Below are 7,146 nucleotides of genomic sequence, written 5' to 3' on the forward strand. Positions count from 1 at the left end.
TATCCTCCCCATCCATCTGACTCCAGGCCTGACATCACCTGTAAAAAAAAGTTAATTATTTTAGATTAAGATATGTCTTTCCTGGGAGTTCCTTACAAAAACACAACTTCTAGTAGGTAACTCAGCATCTCGCATCATTCAGCACAGTTCTGAATGCTTGTTATGTATCCAGCAGGGTTATAAGAACTGGGGATACAGCAGGGAGCCAAACAGAGTCCCCGCTCTCTTGGGCTTATACCGTGGTATGTGGGAGAGGAGACAGACTATAAACAAACATATGATCAATTAGAGACAGCAGAGCTGATCATAAACGTACAGCAGAGCAATGAGGCAGCATGCTGTGTATGCAGGGGGGTCAGGGAAGGCCTCTTCCCTGGTCCAAAGCTTCCAGAACCTCTCTAGCCCACCTGATCTTTTCTGTTTCTGGAGCTGTAGAAGCATTCCAGGCTTTCCCACAAAGTTAAGTCAATTGTTTCTATTGTGATTACATTTTCTCCGTCTTGTTCTATAACGCTATTATTATTCCCATCTTACGGGCAAGGAAACAAAGCACAGAGGGGTAAAGCAAGTTTACATGGCTAGTAAGTGGTAGAGCTGGGATTTGAACCTGGGTGGCCTGGACCAGGAGTTCATGCAGTTAACTGGTGTGGTACAGGGCCTTGCTAAGTCTTCTGGATGTGATGGTGGTGGTGGTGGAGGACCGGAACCAGTTAACATGCTGTTTCCAGGGCCAAGCCAGCTCTAGACTTGTCTGGACTTGGGCACCTCTATGTTTCTGTAAACCCATCATTAGCTATAGGATGGACCGACTGTGAAACATAGTGTTGGCTGCTGCTCAGTCACCCCAGACCTGAGGGAGGTCACTCCACCGTTCCAGAGACCGGAAATAGCTCTGCTTAGAGTCTTTATAAAAAGACTTAATTACTTCATCCCTTGCTGTCCTGTGCTTTTCTCTTGGTTCTAGATGGCCTTCTACATGTATTTCCTGAACCCAGGGTTGGCTTCGTGTGTAGGCAAAGAGTAGTAGGCAGTGCTGGAGGCTCTCAGAGACTCACCCTTCCCCACCCACACCTCTGACCTTCTGCCTGATGGTGGTCCCTTGAACAACTCAACTTGACTGTACATGAGAACTATCTAGAGAGTTTATTAAAAGTTCTGACGGTTGGATCCTGCTCGTCAGCAAATGAGTCTGGCTCTCTGGGGTTGACTCCGGGCAGTGAAAGGTACTTTGAAAAAGCTTCTGGGGTGATTCTAATGTGTAGCCAAGTTGAGAACCACTGGCCTAAACCAATCTCCTTATTCTGTATAGAAAAAGTGACTTGTCCAAAGTCACAAGGCCATCTGTAGGAGGATTGGAATGAAAAGCCAGTTCTTTTGACTCCTAGAACAATGTCCTTTTCCAAAAGAAACAGGTTGGAAAAGGCAAATCTCCCTGGAGAGAGACACTTGACCATCAGTGCACATAGATCTTTGGATGATGGAGTGTGCACTATGAGAGTGAATGAGTGGGCCCCGGGGAGGAGGATGTCAAGGAACAGGCCTCGAAAAAAAGCTGGAGGCCTGGAACAAAGGTTTCTCATCAGCATCACAGCTCGGCCAGGGATGGGCACTGCCAGAGTCACAGACATTATCGGTACAGTTTGAAAGAATGGGCCAAAGATTTTGCCCTACTTTTGAGGAAGGAAATGTGTGGATGGCCTTCATTGAGGTTGAAGAGTGTGCAACCTTCGGCTAGAACAACTATTGCACATTCACCAGAAATGACTCTCTTCAGTGCACTTAACACATAGAAGAAGGTTGTCCTTTCTCATTGAAGAGGGAAAATTGTCCCACCGAGACTCTAGCAATGGGAGACACTGAAGGAACAGGAGTTAGGGGGAGGGGCAGTGACTCAGTGTTGAGGAGAGGGGGTAGATGCAAAGGAAAAATGGCTCCCCAGAAGGAAAATTCACAGCCGCTTTTTGATCCATTGGCCTCCCAGTGCCTTTAGAAGATCACCATCATGCTCTCCCTGTCGTAAACAGTCAAGAATGCCAAGTTTCTTGTATGCAATGAATCACCCACATTGAAAGAATGAAAGGTATCGGATTAGGAACGGAAACGATTTCTTCCACCAGCTCTGGATGCCTTCCAGAGTCCCCAGGGGAGGCCTGAGTTTGTGTCCGTGAAGGGAGAGCCTGGTAGAAATCTCTGCAACTGAGTCTCATGGCTTCTCCCTTTTCATTCCTGCCTGTTTTCCTTGCTTGACAAGCCCAAGTCTTTCCAGCTGATAAGCCACCAGAGGGCACCCGTAGACAGGGCTTGGGAGGGCACCGGGCGACTGTGATTGGTGTCATGGCACCGCAGAGGGAAAAGCATACATGCACGCTGAAATATACTGAGCAGCCCAGGAAACGGGAATGTGGCGTCTCGGCCACACCCAGCCTCTGGCCTCTCACGTGCAGTGGCCGTGACCACCCTCCCTTCCTGGTGGATACCCCTGTGCTCAGCACCAAAACAATACCTGTAGGATCTGGCTCTGTGACAAGCTGGGATCATGTTGGTCCTTGCTTCCAAGATTAATTTGAGAAAGTCAAGTCCTCTGTAAATGTGCCAAGAGCATGACTAGATGGGACTACAGACACCTCTTGATTAGTCAGTCTACCATGAGGGCCAACCAAACCAGCCCCTAAATGAATGATCTGAATCCTAGTGACAATGGCCAGTGATGGTTTTGGCCCAAACTTACATATATGTACCTACATTCTCCTGAATTTATTACACTGAATGAGAAGTATCTGCTTATTTATATGTCTCCAGGACTCCTTGAGAGCAGGAACCATATTCTATGAGTCTCTGTTCCCAGTTGAACTGAAATCTTTGTCAAACACATATAAAAAAACATTTGGTCCTATTTCTCCCATGAGGCCTACAAGACTCAGCAATATGATGCCAGACTGGGTCTCGAATAAAGCAAACCTTCCTGTTCCATGGCCTGAAATTATTTCCAAGGAAGCCAGTCTATGACTTTAGGACAGAGGTCAACAAACTACAGTCCTGGGGTGAAATCTGGGCCAGCGTTGTTTTGGGTAAATGAAGTTTTATTGGAATACAGTCATACCCTTTTATTTAGGTATTGTCTGTGATTGCTTTTGTGCTCTTCAGCAGGGTTAAGTAGTTGTAAAAGAGACCATGTTGTCCACAAACCCTAAAATATATACTATCTGCCCCTTACAGAAAAAGTTTGCTGACCCAAGTTCTGGGAGAACAAAGTGACGTACTAGGATCTGGCTGGCAGCAGGGCTCTGTACTCTGGGGCACGTGAGGAAGGTGGCTGCTAACTCTGCCCCAGGTAGGGCCAGGTGGGGACAGACAGCCTTGCTTTGGAGCTGAGGAGGGTCTTGCATAGGTCCTTCCAGTTCACGGCGTTGGGCTGCAGGGCTGGAGTTTCCTCGCACTACCTGGGAGGGGCTGGCTATATTAGAGCAATTCTATTGTCTCCTCTCTCTAAAAAAAATTTTAAGCAGTTTTCTTGGGATATAATTCATATACCACACAATTCACTCACTTAAAGTGTACAGTTCAAGCCATTGCCTCTTAACCTCATTGTTCAACAACTTTTGCCCACCCTATTTCCTGAAGCTACACCTGTATACACTTGTTCTCTGTAAAGATTTCAGCGAATTCATTCCCACTCAGGTGAGGTTAGTGATAACAGTATGATCATCTAGAATCTCAGGGTGATCCATCTCAGAGATTGTGTCCTTTTGTCTCATTTAGGGTTTTGCAGAAAGAGGGGCTGAAATGGAATTTGAGGGGCAGAGGAAGATGCTGGATGGTGATGCAGACCCAACGAAGCCTAGGCCGGCCTAGTTCTGAAGTAAGTACTGCCCATCATGGTATCCTGCAGCATGTACCCCTGCCCCTCCCAGTCACCAGTTCAGGCCCAGGAGAGGAGGCTCCCCGAGGCTAAGGCCAACCCTGAAGAAATGACACTGGAGGCTGCATGCCGACCACACTCCACACAACTGGGCAGCAAGTTCTTCCTCCGAGGGGACCAGGAGCCACAACTCCATGTGTACCTCACTCTTTCTCAGGAACCCATCAACCCAGTAGCCAGCTAACTCCCATCTCCTCTCCCAGAACCAGGGTGCTCACTTCCAACTGAGGCAGAATCATTTCACAAGGTTCTAGGCTTCCCTCTGCTGAGCCCAGACTAAAACAGGTGAGCAATGATCTGAGTTCTGCCCTCTGGGGCTACACAAATTGAAAACTTGTCCCCATAACAATTGGGAGTATCCCTGGCTGTGTCTCCACTCTGGTTTTTCCACCCATTCTGCATGTGACACACATCTATGATCTCTGTCCAGGCTGTGGCCAGTTGGTCCAAGTCCTGAGATGTCATTCCATCTCCAGTGCAGCTCTTCAAAGGGACCTGCCTGGTGCCGAGACCCGCAGGACCATGTCCTTCTTGTTCTGGAGGATATAGTAGAATCATGGTGGTGACTCAATGAAGGTTCACCAGAATCCTTGGCTGTTCTCACCAGCTACTGCTCAGCCAAGCAGCCTCAGACTGTCCTGCTGTGACTGGCTTCTCTGACCCAGGTATAGAATCTTATCCTGGTGTCAGTTTGGTCCAACTCTTAGACCCTTCCCAAAGGAATTATCATTTTAATAAGAAAAGGTGAATATCTGATGAGAGATTTCCAGTTGGATCAAAAATGAATGTTGAGCCTTAGAAGCACTGGTGTCCCCGAAAACACCTGTAGATAGGTGCTTTGGCCCAAACAACCTTATCACAAAGCTCCCTCCTGAAGGGTCACTTCATTCTAAGATTTAGGGGTGAAAATTTTTATTTTAAACAACTCAATAATAATATAGAAAAGAATGCAAAATTTACATAATTTCTGAGGGAAATTAGAGACTTTGAAATCATTTCACACCTCCTTTGGGCAGCCTGAGGCCCACCGCAGGCCTCCCTGGAGTGGGGCAGATGGTCATTCTCTAGTTAGTGTCTGGTACAAGTAATTGTGTCATCTGCCCCGGCAGGCTACGTGGGGCCAAACACAGACAAGGAAATCAACCAAGAGAGAACCAACTGATACCTCCCTGGTGTCAGACCGCTTGATTTTTGAAGCAGGAGCGTTGCTCCGAAACCAGCTGGTTGATGTCTCTGTTTTATAGATCCAGAAATGGGAATCACTTGCTCAAGGTTACAGATGGGACCAGATTCCTGGTGCCTAGATTCTGCATCTCACCGGTGGCATTTAATAAGCATGGTGCCAGGGATGTGCCAGTTGGGGGGCGCTGTGAGGTTGGAGGGTAAAGGTGGGGAGGAGCTTCTCTGGTTCTGTTCCTGGTGTTCATGGGGCAATGGGCCTGGACAGAGATAGAAGTTTCCAGAAGGGGAGTTGCTAGAAAATCCTTGTGTTTTGTGTGCTGGACATCTCCTTGAGGGTTACCTCAGCCTGGGTCATCTGACAAGGGGTTCACCCAGATCGATTCTCTGTGTCAAGCTATTGGCAGAGCCACCTTCCATGACTTGAAGGAGAAGCCACACTTCTTTGCCAACCTTCATTTTAGACATTGATCCCCGCTCCCATCTGTTCTTACGTAAAACAAGACAGCTTTCCCCTAAGTCCCAAATGACTGTATTCTTTGATCTGGCCCCTGAGGCTGTGCTCATGACCCTGTCATTTGACAAGCAATGAGAGACCCAGTGGGATTGGGGTTTCCAAAATCTAGGGCATAGTCCCTGCCCGTGAGAAGCAGTTAGCAATCTACTTGAGCAAAGGCTAACATGAATTTGAGAACAGTAAAGAAAGAGGGTGTGACTCACTCAGACTGTGTTTGTGAGAACAGTTCTTAGATGGGAAGGATGATGGGACTGAGAATTAGGGAAAACTTCTGGAGTGGGGTCACTTGTGCTGGGTCTTGAGGCACCAGTATAAGAGTACCACACTTGGAATTTGAGGTTCATGTTTAAATTTGGAGTCACTCAAGTTAATTTTGCAGAGACCCGCCTCCAGTTCCTCTACCCTCCACATTCCCCGCCCGTGGTGTCCCTGGTGCCTAACGAGCGTTCAGCTCCCTAAAGTGAGGAAGAGTCTATCTACCCCCTCAGCGTGCATTTTCCAAGACTGGCCCTGCTTTGCTCTTTCCCCACTGTTGTGAGTCTCTGTAGCTTCCCTTGGCCTCAGTTTCCCTACACATGGAATAGACAGAAGATTTATTCTCCTGCGTCTTTCTAAGAAGGTTGAGGAGATAAATGGCATCATAATCCTGACCAATCTGGCATATGCCTGGTGCAATATTATGCAGGAAAACTTCATGTAAACTATTCTCACTCAGTCTGTTGAGCATTGCTATAAAAATTGCCGGGAGAGTAACTTCAGACAACGGGGACAGCTTTTTTCCCCCCCATTCATTCTACAAAAACAAACATTTTTTGAGTTCCAAAGAATGGAGGAAGGACAGCATCAGGCAAGTATACAAGTGGGCTCCTTGTCATCTTTCCCGAGTATCTTTGGGCTGGAGCAGCCTGTGGAGGACGTGGCACTTGGAGATGTGGCATTTGGAGCCAGCTCAGCTGCTAGGCCAGACCACAACCAAACCAGTAAATGCTTTTCCAGACGCTGAAAAGCAGCCCTTCTGGGCTGGAGAGTCCGAGGCGAGCTGGAGGAGAGCCTGCAGCTTCTAGTGCTCAGACCTGTCAGGAATCATCTGAAGACTGATGTCCCCTTTCCAAACAGGGAGGCCAGGACACTTCCAGAATGAGAACCCGGGAGGAGTCTGACTTCGGAGAACTTGGCAGGAGATCTGCCTTCTGCCCCGGAGCCTGGATCTGAGCGTGGTCCCAGAATCTTGGCAAGAGGCATGTTTCAATTGGCACTCTCTGTGGTGGAGGAGGAAGCCGACCATGCCGGACATCCTGTGCCAGTTTGGGAGGGCTGGAATCGCCTTTCAGAGGAGCCCGAACCCGGATCACACAATCCCACCGCTTTCATTCAGCACAAAGGCGAATGCATTCGGCGCCAGATGTGACTTTTAAAATGCACAAAAGGAACACAGGATTTCAACAAACAGAATCCTGCCTGCATTCGGCTTTAATGGAGTGGTCATCACAAGCCATCAGCGCAGGTTTTAATTAGTTTAAACCACCTTCCT

The sequence above is a fragment of the Pteropus medius genome, unplaced genomic scaffold, assembly GCF_902729225.1.
Source record: "Pteropus medius unplaced genomic scaffold, Ma_sr-lr_union100, whole genome shotgun sequence".
In the NCBI taxonomy this organism is placed as follows: Eukaryota; Metazoa; Chordata; class Mammalia; order Chiroptera; family Pteropodidae; genus Pteropus; species Pteropus medius.